Source organism: Microtus oregoni, unplaced genomic scaffold, assembly GCF_018167655.1.
Source record: "Microtus oregoni isolate MIOR12 unplaced genomic scaffold, Mior012 000019F_ref0000042, whole genome shotgun sequence".
Taxonomy (NCBI): Eukaryota; Metazoa; Chordata; class Mammalia; order Rodentia; family Cricetidae; genus Microtus; species Microtus oregoni.
In genome coordinates, this window is record NW_024543078.1 from 8,529,699 (window position 1) to 8,545,870 (window position 16,172).

Consider the following 16,172-nt stretch of genomic DNA (forward strand, 5'->3'; position numbering starts at 1 on the left):
CTCTGCAGGTCCAGGAGGGCCCACAGGACCATGTCATGTTCCTCCACGAAAGCTAACTCGGTCCAAGATTCTGACAACTCTGAAGCCATATGTGCCTCCACCAGTGCTACCTCGGGTCATTTCTGCAGGACCACCACAGGCAGAAAGTCTGCCTACTCCTCGCTGCATGCCACCAGGGCAGCCTCACCAGGTAAAATAGAGAGCCAGCTTGTGATGGTTATTCTCTGCCCACCGCTGAGCACACACACACACACACACAAACACACACACATAAAGCTGAGCAGGTCCCCTTTTAAGGTTCTCAAACTCTGGGCTTTGAATCAAACAGAAAGGAAGCAAAGGTTACACAATAACAGTAGTTACAGTGATAAAATTTCACTGAGTAAACAAATATTTGGGAAGTATAAATCAAGACCCTGGCATTAACAGATAAGTTTTTCTAAAGTGAGTAAACTTAGTGACATTTTAATGAAAACTTACATCTCAAACTTTCCTTAAAGGTTGAAGAAACCAAGAAAGAAGAATTTCGTCCTGCAAAGGATGAGGATGGCATTGTGCCTCTGCCTACCGCCAACACTGAATTACCCGCATCTCCAGGTACAAGTCACAGAGGATTCGGTGAAAATTACTCTTCACAACACTACAACGGATCACACATGTTCCTTAGGACCTACACTGGGCATGCAAGGGGGAGACCACATGCTGACTCTGAGCTTCCTCTTGTTAGCCACACTGGTGACACCATGTATCCTCTTAAACATTATTTATTTGACGTTTAAAAAAAATTGTAATGTATTTGAAAACAATCAAAACCATGATCTTTGTTACAAGAAGGGGCACTCACAGGTCTCCACATTGATACTGAGTATGGTCACAAGGGGTTCCAATTGATAAGTCTTAAATCAAGCGTCTTTAAAAGAAAAAAAAATTCAGTCAACGACCATTTAACGTGTTTTAATGTTTCTTCACAAATGGTGAAAATACTAAAGTACACACAGTAATAATCATGATTTTGTGGCCAATAGTATAATTGTGGAATTCTAAATTTAAAACATTTTCTGGTTTAAAAAATAAATCTGGTCATCCATGCCGCTCTGCAGGTCTCTCTAGTAGGGCCGTTATCTAAGTTTCTGACTGTTCTCTCTGCAGGTCCAGGAGGGCCCACAGGACCATGTCATGTTCCTCCACGAAAGCTAACTCGGTCCAAGATTCTGACAACTCTGAAGCCATATGTGCCTCCACCAGTGCTACCTCGGGTCATTTCTGCAGGACCACCACAGGCAGAAAGTCCGCATCCTCCTCGCTGCATGCCACCAGCGCAGCCTCACCAGGTGAAATCAGAGAGCCAACTTGTGATGGTTATTCTCTGCCCACCCCTAAACACACACACACACACACACACACACACACATACACAAACATATAAAGCTGAGCAGGTCCCCTTTTAAGGTTCTCAAACTCTGGGCTTTGAATCAAACAGAAGGGAAGCAAAGGTTACACAATAACAGTAGTAACAGTGATAAAATTTCACTGAGTAAACAAATATTTGGGGACTATAAATCAAGACCCTGGCATTAACAGATAAGTTCTTCTAAAGTGAATAAAACTTAGTGACATTTTAATGAAAATTTACATCTCAAACTTTCCTTAAAGGTTGAAGAAACCAAGAAAGAAGAATTTCATCCTGCAAAGGATGAGGATGTCATTGTGCCCATGTCTACCGCCAACACTGAATTACCTTCATCTCCAGGTACAAGTCACAGAGGATTCGGAGAAAATTACATTTCACAACACTAGAACGGATCACACACGTTCCTTAGGACTTACACTGGGCATGCAAGGGGGAGACCACATGCTGACTCTGAGCTTCCTCTTGTTAGCCACACTGTTGTAACCATGTATCCTCTTAAACATTATTTATTTGACATTTAAAAAAAATTGTAATGTATTTGAAAACAATCAAAACCATGATCTTTGTTACAAGAAGGGGCCCTCTCGGGTCTCCACAATGATACTGAGTATGCTCACAAGGGGTTCCCATTGTTAAGTCTTAAAACAAGCATCTTTAAAAGAAAAAAAAAACTCAGTCAACTACCATTTAACTTGTTTTCATGTTTCTTCACAAATGGTGAAAATTCCAAAGTACACACAGTAATAATCCTGACTTGTGGCCAACATTATACATGTAGAATGCTAAATTTAAAACATTTCTGGTTTTAAAAAAATAAATCTTGACATCATGTAGTTCTGCAGGTCTCTCTAGTAGGGCCGGTATCTAAGTTCCTGACTGTTATCTCTGCATGTCCAGGAGGGCCCACAGGACCATGTCATGTTCCTCCACGAAAGCTAACTCGGTCCAAGATTCTGACAACTCTGAAGCCATATGTGCCTCCACCAGTGCTACCTCGGGTCATTTCTGCAGGACCACCACAGGCAGAAAGTCCGCATCCTCCTCGCTGCATGCCACCAGGGCAGCCTCACCAGGTGAAAATAGAGAGCCAGCTTGTGATGATTATTCTCTGCCCTCCCCTAACCACACACACACACCGAACACATAAACCTGAGCAGGTCCCCTTTTAATGTTTTCAAACTCTGGGCTTTGAATCAAACAGAAAGGAAGCAAAGGTTACACAATAACAGTAGTAACAGTGATAAAATTTCGCTGAGCAAAAAAATATTTGGGGACTATAAATCAAGACCCTGGCATTAACAGATAAATTCTTCTAAAGTGAATAAAACTTAGTGACATTTTAATGAAAATTTACATCTCAAACTTTCCTTAAAGGTTGAAGAAACCAAGAAAGAAGAATTTCATCCTGCAAAGGATGAGGATGTCATTGTGCCCATGTCTACCGCCAAAACTGAATTACCCTCATCTCCAGGTACAAGTCACAGAGGGTTCGGAGAAAATTACATTTCACAACACTACAATGGATCACACACGTTCCTTAGGACTTACACTGGGCATGCAATGGGGAGACCACATGTTGTCTCTGAGCTTCCTCCTGTTAGCCACACTGGTGACACCATGTACCCTCTGAAACATTATTTATTTGACATTTAAAAAAAATTTGGAATGTATTTGAAAATAATCAAAACCATGATCTTGTTACAAGAAGGGGCCCTCTCGGGTCTCCACAATGATACTGAGTATACTCTCAAGGGGTTCCCATTGTTAAGTCTTAAAACAAGCATCTTTAAAAGAAAAAAAAAAACCCAATCACCTACAATTTAAATTGTTTTAATGTTTCTTCACAAATGGTGAAAATACTAAAGTATACACAGTAATAATCCTGACATGTGGCCAATATTATACCTGTGGAATGCTAAATTTAAAACATTTCTGGTTTAAAAACTAAATCTTGACATCATGTAGTTCTGCAGGTCTCTCTAGTAGGGCCGGTATCTAAGTTCCTGACTGTTATCTCTGCATGTCCAGGAGAGCCCACAGGACCATGTCATGTTCCTCCACGAAAGCTAACTCGGTCCAAGATTCTGACAACTCTGAAGCCATATGTGCCTCCACCAGTGCTACCTCGGGTCATTTCTGCAGGACCACCACAGGCAGAAAGTCCGCACCCTCCTCACTGCATGCCACCAGGGCAGCCTCACCAGGTGAAAACAGAGAGCCACCTTGTGAAGTTTATTCTCTGCCTACCCCCAAACACACACACACACACACACACACACACACACACACACACGAACAGATAAAGCTTAACAGGTCCCCTTTTAAGGTTCTCAAACTCTGGGCTTTGAATCAAACAGAAAGGAAGCAAAGGTTACACAATAACAGTAGTAACAGTGATAAAATTTCACTGAGCAATCAAATATTTGGGGACTATAAATCAAGACCCTGGCATTAACAGATAAGTTCTTCTAAAGTGAATAAAACTTAGTGACATTTTAATGAAAATTTACATCTCAAACTATCCTTAAAGGTTGAAGAAACCAAGAAAGAAGAATTTCATCCTGCAAAGAATGAGGATGGCATTGTGCCCCTTTCTACCGCCAACACTGAATTACGTTCATCTCCAGGTAAAAGTCACAGAGGATTCGGTGAAAATTACACTTCACAACACTACAATGGATCACACACGTTCCTTAGGACTTACACTGGGCATGCAAGGGGGAGGCCGAATGCTGACTCTTAGCTTCCTCTTGGTAGCCACACTGGTGACACCATGTACCCTCTGAAACATTATTTATTTGACGTTTAAAAAAAATTGTAATGTATTTGAAAACAATCAAAACCCTGATCTTTGTTACAAGAAGGGGCCCTCTCGGTTCTCCACAATGATACTGAGTATGCTCACAAGGGGTTCCCTTTGTTAAGTCTTAATACAAGCATCTTTAAAAGAAAAAATAATTCAGTCAACTACCATTTAACGTGTTTTAATGTTTTTTCACAAATGGTGAAAACACTAAAGTACACACAGTAATAATCATGATTTTGTGGCCAATATTATAAATGTGGAATTCTAAATTTAAAACATTTCTGGTTTTAAAAAATAAATCTGGTCATCCATGCAGCTCTGCAGGTCTCTCTAGTAGGGCCAATATCAAAGTTCCTGACTGTTCTCTTGCAGGTCCAGGAGGGCCCACAGGACCATGTCATGTTCCTCCACGAAAGCTAACTCGGTCCAAGATTCTGACAACTCTGAAGCCATATGTGCCTCCACCAGTGCTACCTCGGGTCATTTCTGCAGGACCACCACAGGCAGAAAGTCTGCATCCTCCTCGCTGCATGCCAGCATGGCAGCCTCACCAGGTGAGAACAGAGAGCCACCTTGTGAAGTTTATTCTCTTCCCACCCCTTAACACACACACACACACACACACACACACACACACACACACACATAAAGCTGAGCAAGTCCCCTTTTAAGGTTCTCAAACTCTGGGCTTTGAATCAAACAGAAAGGAAGCAAAGGTTACACAATAACAGTAGTTACAGTGATAAAATTTCGCTGAGCAAACAAATATTTGGGGACTATAAATCAGGACCCTGGCATTAACAGATAAGTTCTTCTAAAGTGAATAAAACTTAGTGACATTTTAATGAAATCTTACATCTCAAACTTTCCTTAAAGGTTGAAGAAACCAAGAAAGAAGAATTTCGTCCTGCAAAGGATGAGGATGTCATTGTGCCCCTGCTTACTGCCAACACTGAGTTACCTTCATCTCCAGGTACAAGTCACAGACGTGACATTCTTTAGGATTCAGAGAAAATTACACTTCACGACACCACAATGGATCACAAACGTTCTTTAGGACTTACCCTTGGCATGCAAGGGGAGGCCACATGCTGACTCTGAGCTTCCTCTTGGTAGCCACACTGGAGACAACATGGACCCTCTGCAACATTAATTATTTCACAGTTAAAAAAAATTGGAATGTATTTGAAAACATTCACAACCATGAATTTTGTTACAAGAAGGGGCCCTCTCGGTTCTCCACAATGATACTGAGTATGCTCACAAGGGGTTCCCATTGTTATGTCTTAAAACAGGCATCTTTAAAAGAAAAAAAAAACTCAGTCACCTACCATTTAACTTGTTTTAATACTTCTTCACAAATGCTGAAAATACTAAAGTACACACAGTAATAATTATGACTTCGTGGCCACATTATAAATGTGGAATTATAAATTTAAAACATTTTCTGGTTTTAAAAAATAAATCTGGTCATCCATGTAGCTCTGCAGGTCTCTCTAGTAGGGCCGGTCTCTAAGTTCCTGACTGTTCTTGCCTTTATCCACTTACGCAGGTCCTCCAGGTCCACATCTTCTTCAGTCCACCTGTTCCAACAATGGTCCAGGAGGGCCCACAGGACCATGTCATGTTCCTCCACCAAAGCTAACTCGTTCCAATATTCGGACAACTCTGAAGTCATATGTGCCTCCACCACTGCTACCTCGGAACAATTCTCCAGGACCACCTTGGTCCATATGGACACCTCTTCTTCCTTGCATGCCACCACTGCAGCCTTGGCCACTATCTCATCCCGGAGGTTGGAAGGGTTGCGGGAGGAAGCCCTCAGGTTTGGGGCCTTACCCTGGTTGCATTCTGTTCTCCAGTTCATTTTCTGAGTTCCACATACCTGCATGGGACACGGCCAATTTCCTGCTCATTGCTGGACATTTCCTCCTCCACATGGGGGTTCCTAAGTAGCCCCAGTGTTTTCATGGGGTGAAGCCCCTTTGTCTCCTCCAATGCCTCCCATGCAACCCATGGGTCCTTTGGGACCTCATGAGCTATTATGACCTCCACGGAGCAGTGGTGGCATTCCTCTCCCCTCACGAGGTGTCATGGCACTCCACATGCTATTCTTTGGAGGTTTCTTTCGCGCATGAGAAGCTTTAAGTATTCTTCCTTGAAAATCCTTTCCATCCAACCATTCCACAGCAGCCTTGGCAGTTGGCAGATCTTCATAGGCCACCGTGGCATCCCCTTTCGGCATTCCTCTCTCCTTATCCAAATAGATGTGGACCATGGGATGCCCAGTTCTCTTGTTCATCTTAACAACCCCACACTGCTTACCGAAGTCTGCCAGATCATCCAGAGTCACATTGTCATTTAAACCTTGCACATAAATTGCACTGTTGTCAGAATCCTCATCAGGATCTATAGGAAGGCCTAGATCAGGACCTTGTCCTTCATCCATGGGTCCACCAGGCTTATTGATGCCACCTTGGTCTCTAATGCCCATTCCACTGCATCCTCCTCCCTGCCCACCTCTGCTCATGCCTCCATGATTAAATCCCCTTCTTCTCCTCTCCCGGTTATTAGGGCCACTCATGTTCTGGTTCTCTCCTGGTTGGAAAATCCTCCAGACTCCTGCCCCCGACACCATTTGGTGTGGTCCTGTCGGAATGAACTCTGTTCCCTGTAGCTGCTGCTCTGTTGGCTATATTGACTTGGAGCCTGGCTGTAGGACCCAGTCTGAGGGGGGTAACTAATGGGAGGCTGCTGCCCATAGCTGCTTTGTTGACCATAGCTACTCTGCTGTCCATAGTTGCTAGGTTGCTCATAGATGTTCTGTTGAGATTAACTGCTCTGATCATAACTAGTTGCTTGTGAAGAGGAAGATAGGATGTGTAGCATAAGATGTGTAGGAGGATAGGGTGGAGATGCAGTGACTGGCTGCATGGGGTAGCTCCCAGGTGCTTGGGGATATCTGTAATTACTCTGTCCATACCCTAGGCCGGGCTGGTTATAAACCCCTGTGATAGATTGAGGTTGACTAGTCTCAGTGGGCTCGTTTGCATCCTGTGGTCTTGCAGGTGCAGCGGCAGCTGCTGGCTGCTGGCCATAGGCTGGGTAGGCAGGCTGGGTGCCATATGCAGACTGAGCTGCACAAGGTTCTTGGGTTGTGGTGACTGGAGCAGTGGTGGTGTCATGAGCACCAGTGCCACATCCTTGAACAGTCTGGCTGTATGACTGGGGGCAGTTGGAGTGGTATCACCAGTGGGAGGCTGTCAATAAGAAGTCACATATTCAGTCTGCCTGTAGGTGGCAGTGCTCTGAGCTGATATCAGTAGGCTGTCCATAGGTTCCATAGCTTTGTTTCCCATAGGCCTGGGTGGTCTGTGCATATCCTTGAGTTTGCTGGGCTGTGTAAGCACTGTAGCCCTGCTGGGCTGCAGCTTGGCTGTAGGTACTGTAATCCGTGGACACCATTTTCTCTCCTTCCTCCTCATTCACTCTTCCTCGGCAACATTCTGACCCTGTTCTTGAAACTTGCTTCTAAGAGAACACAAGTGTGATAGCTTCACTACTGATCAGGAATCTGCTCTTGTTCATGTGCCAGGTGACGCTTTCGACCCTCAGAGTGCTAATGAGGATTTCAGTGCTACCAGTCCAGCTGAATACACCCACTATGCAACTCACTCCAAGGTTCTGCCACTTTGGGAAGCAACAATGGCACTGCTGATGATAACCACCGGAATATGGTTTTTGAAATTTGTATCAACAGTGATGATGTGGGTATTCAACCTAATTTAACATGTGACATGCATTAAAATGAGTTTAACAAGGTAAGTTAGACCACAGCAGTGGTTTTAAATAGATGATGACTTATGCACTAGAAACCCAATTCTCTTTGGCACCAATACATATCATAACTAAATTTTGTGCTATATATAGGACTCTTTAGCTATTACCTAAAACTAGAAAAAATGCTTATCTTTTCCAATCATATTGAAAATACATCTAACATGAAACTTGTATTGTCTGAATGGCTAAGCAGAGAAATGTAACTGTTAGATATTAGTTTCTATTTTTCTCTGTCCATAAACTGTGACTTATGTGGATAGCATCATTTTGGAAATAAACACCCCCAAAGAAGCAACATGTGAGAATAAAACCAATGAAATAAGGCTCCACATTGTCACCACTTCTCAAATACAATGGCATTCCTTGTGACATGATACTACATAAGATTCTACTGGTGATGCCTCTGTTATTGCTCATCCTGACACTGCCACAAATGATGTTCTTGATACTACTGACAATTCTTGCTTTTCTTTTTAGTTGCTGCTGGAGCCTATGAGGAGCAATGTCAACAACATAAATTTTCTAAAATATTCCTGAAATTGTCAATGTTTGATGTTAAATATTTCTTGATACCATATATACTGATTTCACTATATAATAGTTTTTTCATTAAAATGTTTTAAAAATATTTTAAACTGTTTCTTGGTATTGTACAAACTGTTGACATGATGTCTTGGTGACATGTTTAAGGAGAAAGCTTCTATAATACCTATCAGAGATAGAACAGATAGTGGCATATCAAATCAGACAGACCAGGAACAGATGTTGGCTGAACACCTGACTATGAAAGAAGAAAAAGGAGAGGCAGAGGGAGAGAGACAGAGGAGGAGACACAGAAAGAGGGAGAGGAACATAGAGACAGGAGGAGACAGAGAGATAGGTTTAGAAAGAGAATGAGAAGCTGGGGTAGGGATTCTTCTGAAAGAGAGGAAGGTCAGGGGAGGGCAGGAGGGAAGAAGATCTAGAACACTAGCATGGACTTTGAACTGTACAGCAGGTACTTGTGCTACTGAAGGAGCCTAGAGGCCGGTCTGTACCTTATTATGGTAATAGACACCACAGGCAGCCAATATTCCCTACTTCCAGTGATAAGAGAAATGACACCTTTGGGTAGAGGATCTAGCTTCACAAGTTTTTAAGCGATGTTGGCTTTTATCTATCCTCCAAAAATCCTCCAAAGTCCAGGTTGAGCCCCTTTCTGGGTATCTGAGCCTGCCATTACAGTTTTAGGAACTGGAGTTCAATAATAGGCGTCAATGAATTTTAGTGGATTTTCTAAGTCACAGACCAGCCTTGTTGAGGTTTCCATACTCAACTCTAACATAAGTAAAAAGCACCACCCAAACTACTCTATTGGCCTTAAAATCCAAAGAGTTAAAGTGTGGCTGCTTATGTGAATTTCCTTTTTCTGTATTTTTATGGCATCCCATCCCCCAGCACACATTAAGAAAAGTCCCTCACTGAGGGTGGGGCCTTAAGAACCCCTTCCTGTGTGTGATGATCATTGTGTCCTTGACACCATTTTACAGAAACCATCTACAACCTCTGCCTCTCTCTTCCAGAGTAGTCCCTGAACCTTGGAGGGTGTTGTAGTTCAGAGGTCTTGCTGAGGTCTGAGAACTGCACAGTTATGCTTTCTCTAAACTTTGGCCAGGTGTGAGTCTATGCATTCACCAGAGCCCTTTGACTAAAGAAACGTCTTTCATTAGGGATCACAGTTGCTCGATACTCACCTTACTAGACCTGGATGGAGGTGGGTGGGCCTTGTACTTCCCACAGGGCAGGGAACCCTGATTGCTCTTTGGGCTGACAAGGGAGGGGGACTTGATTGGGGGAGGGGGAGGGAAATGGGAGGCGGTGGCGGGGAAGAGACAGAAATCATTAATAAATAAGGAAATAAATTAATTAACATAAAAGAAGTTGCTCAAATGTATAGGTGTCAGCAAGAGTATGTAGAAGGCAGCTTGATTCTATGTAAGTTTAACAAAACAACAACAGAGGGCCTGTTGTGTGGATTCAACACATCAGTGATTAACTCAGGGTCACCAATACTTCTTCAGTGTGGCATTAAGGAAAGAAATAAAAGCACTTCCACTGGGATTCATTTCCAGATTTGAATTTTCTACATGTTCCCTGTCTTCCCTTCTTTGTCTGTTGCATGAATCTAAATCTGTGCCTTTCTGAAGAAGTCTGTCTGTCCCTGTGCTTGTTTTCTTGTATGAGTCTATGTCTGTCCCTACATCTGTCCTTGTGTGTAAATGTGTGTGTCTGCCCCTTTTGTTGCTCATTCTTTTATTGAATTTCCCCATAAGAATCACCTGGGGAAGGAGTGGGATACTTTACAGAATCATTTGTGGGGTCTTACAAGGGATGAAGGTAATAACTGCAACTGATCCCAACTAACCCAGACAACAAAAAACATTACAAACACCATGTTTGCCCAGTAATGCTGCTGTGTTCAATTGTTTTGGTGGATATTCATTTGAGTGTTTTCAACTTCTATGTTTGCTGTTTTATATAAACGATAAACATTTGTTCTGTATCAGGGGGCACAGAAGAAAATAAGATTACTTAAGTTTAGTTTAGTTTTTAAAAGGTGGCTATGCAGGAAGACCAAGCAAAGTAGTGGTCATTGTTATATTGTTCTCTTAAAAGTAGGTTAACAATCAGTTTGAGTACACAGTAAGATAGCATCCTTATATCTTAAATGACCTCAAAGCATGTTATGAACTCTGGCTGTGATGTCCAGCAAAGGTTCCAGTCTGTAGAATCAGAGAGATTTCCATATTACATCACCATGGCCTTAGTCATTGGGCTCTGAACCAGGTTTACAGAACCAGCCAAGAGTTCGCTACTGCGTGGTAGACCTAAGATCAAATCACAAAGTTTATTGTTCCTATAAGAGTCAACACACTATCACATGGAAAATATCTTGCCAGGCAAGTTGTCACATGCAGGGTCTACAGATTGGTAGAATCATTGCCAACTTTCCTCATCCAGTAGCTTGCATAGAAGCTTCTAGGACTGTGGAAGCTATCCAGCACAGAGGCAACATTACCTTTAAATGTCCTATATCCCAAGTGTATAGTGTGTTCAGAATCATCCACCAATCTAATTCTCATGTGTAAATGAGGACATTGGTAGCAGCCTGTAATGTTTGACAGGCACCCCCTTACTTCACAGCTCAGAGGGAACTATCTCACAGTATTGGAACCTTTGTTTAGTCAACTTAATCTTTGGGAGAAAGAAACGTTACCCATACGTGCAGGGCTCCTTCAGTCAGTTGTTTTACTTAGGCTTCCAAGCATGCAACTCCATTCACTAGGCTTGGTGGCAAACCACGGTACATGTGTAGAGGTCAGAGCATCATTTTCTGGATCATTTTCTTACTTCTACCATGTGGTTTCCCAACATCAAAATCAACAGCATCATATGCTGGCATCAAGCACCCTTACATGCTAAACTATTTAACCAGCCCCTCAAATGGTTTTAAAGGACTTCAAATGTAGTATTTTTCCAAAAGGATTTTTTCCTCCATGCTTAATTTTGGTTAACCCTTTCTCCACCACCACACTTCTCCCATCGCTGATGAAAACTTTCCACTTGCAAGATTTCTTTACCCTTCCACAGTGCATTTCCTCTGCCATCCCACGTCCCTCCAGGCCTGTTCTCCTCTATGATCCATTTCATGCTTTGAGTTTTACAGACACTCAAAATTAAAAACGTTCATCTGAAAATTCAAAGCTTGGAACCACATGTAAGATAAATAATTCAATTAAAAAATGGGGTACAGAACCACACAGAATTCTCAGAAGAATCTCAAATGGCTGTAAGACATTTAAGGAAAGGTTCAACATCCTTGGCCATTAGAGAAATGCAAATCAAAACAACTCTGAGATACCATCTTACACCTGTAAGAATGGCTAAGATCAAACACACTAATGATAGACTATGCTGGAGAGGATATAGAGTTAGGGAAACACTCCTCCATTGATGGTGGAAACTCAAACCTGCATATCCACTTTGGAAATCAGCATGGTGGTTTATCAGAAAATTGGGAATCAACATACCTCAAGACCCAACAATACCACTCTTGGGCATATACCCAAAGGATGCTCAACCTTAATATAAGGACATCTGTTCAACTATATTCATAACAGCATTATTTGTTTATTTCCAAAACCCAGGAAAAAGCTGCCCTTCAACCAAAGAATGGATAAGGAAAATGTGGTACATTTACACCATGGATTACTACTCAAGGGTAAAAAGTAACGACATCTTGATATTTGCGTGCAAATATATGGAACTAGAAAAAACCATCCTGAGTGAGATAACCCAGACTCAGAAAGATGAACATGGTATATACTCATAAGTGGATACTAACTGTAAAGCAAAGGATAATGAGTCTATAGTCCATAATCCCACAGAAGCTAAGTAACAAGGTGAGCCCTAAGAAAAACATACTAGATCCACCTTAGAAAGGGGAAATAGGTAAGATGACCTCACAAAATTGGGAGTATGGGGTATAGCGAGAAAGGAGAATGGAAGGGAAAGAGGGGGGAAGATGGAAGCGGGGAGGAGAACTTGAGGGAATGGGATAGTTGAGAAGGAGGAAAGACAAAGATGAGAGCAAGGAAAGGGATATTTTGATTCAGGGAGCCATTATGGGACTAACAAGAAACCTGACACTAGGGAAATTCCCAGGAATCCACAAGATGACCCAGCTATGTCCCTAAGTAATAGAGGAGAGGGTGCCCAATCTGGCCTTGCTTTGTAGTCAGATTGATGAATATCATCATAGAACCTTCATCCAACAACTGATGGAAACAGGTGGAGACCCACAGCGGAGCACTGGGCTGAGATCCCAAAGACCAGCTTAAGAGTGTGAGACATGAGAATATGAACAAAGAGGTCAAGACCATGATGGGTACATCCACTGAAACAGTTCAGCTGAGCTAATGAGAGCTCACCAATTCCAGCCAGACAGGGAAGAAGCCAGCATAGGACCAAAGTAGACCCTCTGAATGTGGGTGATAGTTGTATGGCTGGGGCAGACTGTGGGGCACTGGCAGTGGCACCAAGATTTATCCCTGCTGCATTCACTAGCTTTTTGGGAACCCATTCTCTTTGGATGGATACCTTGCTCAGCCTAGATAGAGTAGGGAGAGGGCCTTGGACCTTCCCCAAAGCATTGTTCCTTACCCATTCTGAGGAGTGGATGGGGTGATGTTTTCACAGTGTAGGTGGAGGGAATGGGAGGAGGGGAGAGAATGGGAACTGGAATTGGTATGTAAAATGAAAATAGGATAGCTTTTTTTTAAAAAAATATCCCATTAAATTAAAAAATAAATAAAAGGCAATACATTAAAAGGACAAGGAGGGAAATACAGGGAAATCTAAGGAAAAAAGAAAAGGGGAAATGCTATAATTATATTCTAATTCAAAATTAAAGGAAACAAAAGTATTTCAGTGTTGGATACTAAATCAGAAGTGAATAATGACAACTAAAGTTTAACAGACAAGAAAATATAGATCTAGAATATTAAGACTAGGAATCCACAAAAGGTAAACTATGTAAAAAGGCTAGAATGAGAAATATAAAATGATATATGGCACAAGAAAACTAAGTCATTCGAGGAGAGAAAAAAATGAAACAACGACTGAGCATGCTGCAGATGATGTCATTTATCCAGACTGGCAGTGTGACCACATGTGGATGGCAGAGGGCAAGTGAAGCTGCACTACACGTGGGTGGCACAGCTGGTTCCATGGCTTCCACTTCGCCATCAAGTATGAGACCTGAGTTCCTATCCCCTGCACCCAGGTTAAAGTTTGGTGTCCTTGGATATGCACCTGAAACTCCAGCACTGTGAGACACAGAGTCAAGGTGGCTGAGACTGACTGGCTGCCAGAGGAGGTCCAAGTTCAGCTGGAGTCTATGTCATGGGAATAAGGTGCAGAGTGAGCAAACAGGGCACAGGATGACCCCCTCTATCTTCTTCATGAATATTCACAGGTGTGCATCCAGTATATATGTGGGCATACATTATACCATCCATGTACATATATAATAATAATATTAATTAATTTAAATACATATTACTAAATATATGAAAATCTCAAAGTAAAATATGTTAAACAAGTACATTCAAAATCACAGTTAGTGCAAATAAATACCTTGGCTACCTATAGACTGTAGAATTACATAGGAATGCCAGATCTGAGTATATCCTGACCACATGAAATGACAAATTATATGTGAGAATCAGATAGTATATTGTAGATACCAGCAAACCACATGTGGGCGAAAGGATGCAAGGCAGTTAGAACACACACAAAACTCCAAATTATAATCCAAATGACCCACTTACTATAAAACAAATCAAAAATCTGTTCATTTCTATATTACATGCTATGTCGTGACATAACTTGAAAACAAGTTAAAAGAGACAAAACGAATGAAAAAAATTCATGTTGTTTTCCTTGTTTATAATATGAAGGATTTGTGAGCCAGACATCTCCACAAGTAGACTGACTTGATTGTGAGTTCATCCTTGTTCAACCTTGTCTTCAAGCTGGAGAAATGGGTCAGTGGGGAACATACTCTGGAAAAGCATGAGTTAGAGTCTCTAAAGCCCACAGTAAAACACAGTGCAATTACATGTGCCTGTGCTAGGAAAGCAGAGGAAACCACAAATTTCCTGGGCAACCAGTGTAGCTGAAAGTACAAGCTTCAAGTTCACTGAGGGACCGACCTTATTTTAAGGCACTGATAGAAAAAGATGCCTTGCTTTCACCTCTGGCCTCTGCTTGTGGACATATCTGGATATTTCACACATGCATACACACACAAACTCACACTAATATATCCACACTTATACACTGTATATGCACATATACACCACATTCACATGTACACACCACATATATACACACACAACACACACATACACATATGTGCATATATATGCACATGTATCATATACAAATACAACATATTGACATGAACCAGAAAAAAACTAAAAAGTGGTCAAAAATAGCAAGGTGTCGGCCAGGCAGTGGTGGCGCTCACCTTTAATCCCAGCACTCGGGAGGTAGAGGCAGGCGGATCTCTGGGAGTTTGAGGCCAGCCTGGTCTACAAGAGCTAGTTCCGGGATGGGCACCAAAGCTACAGAGAAACCCTGTCTCGAAAAACAAAATGGTATGGTGTCAAGGAATGAGGATGAGAAATACAAATGACAAAAGCAATAACTGGGACCTAAAATTTTAAAATAAACTGATGAATTAAGCCTAACAAGTCTGTGAAAAAGTACAGATCCCATAGTCTTTCTGAAGTAGAAAAATGAGCACAGAAAGCAGAGAACTAAGGTAGACAATGTTGCCAAAGAAAACACAGGAAGTCTCAGAACCAGAAGCCCTGGGAATGGTAACCACAACTCATGCAGAAGACCTGGCCAGGAAACTCAAGTTTGACTTACCTGTTGCACTGGCTCCAGCCAAGTGCAACCTGGGACAAGGACATAGAACTGTATGTCCTTCTCTCCTTTCATAAGGGTTTCTTAGAAAGTCTTAGTTCACTCTGACTCCCCACAGCAAAAGTATTCCCCATCCCCAGAATCATACAAAATATATTTATTACTTTTAAGAAGAATAGACATTGCAAGATAAAGCCTTGTGACAATTATGTAGTGACTGCCTGCTTCATGAATAGAAGATAGTCTTCTTGCTCTATACTCATACAGGAAATTTATGAATAATTCTTCTAATATTAAAAGGCAGAAATCTCAAAATAACCTGTTAAATATGATCACGACCCATTCTATGACCTCCAACTGATCTTATACTGTAACACCATCAAATAACAAGATGTGGTTTCAATATGGGAAATGTAAGGGTAAGCTTTCATTTAGTTTGTGACAGTTACTGTATTCATTTGTAAGACAATGGTAATTGAAAATTGTTCTGTAATGATACCTAGTTCTCCTACACAGAATTAATACCAACCACTACCAATTAACTGTAGCCTTGACTTTTGCCATTGAGGAGATCAAAAGGAAGGTCTTTCTTTTACCTAATATGTCTCTGGGATATGGTATCTACACTTGTGTGCAAGA

General features: G+C 41.8%; 1 pseudogene; it reads right to left on the reverse strand.

Moving 5' to 3' along the window:
- Nucleotides 1–5,713: 5,713 nt before the first annotated feature.
- Nucleotides 5,714–7,682, reverse strand: LOC121459718 (annotated as a pseudogene).
- Between the last annotated feature and the right edge of the window lie 8,490 nt (nt 7,683–16,172).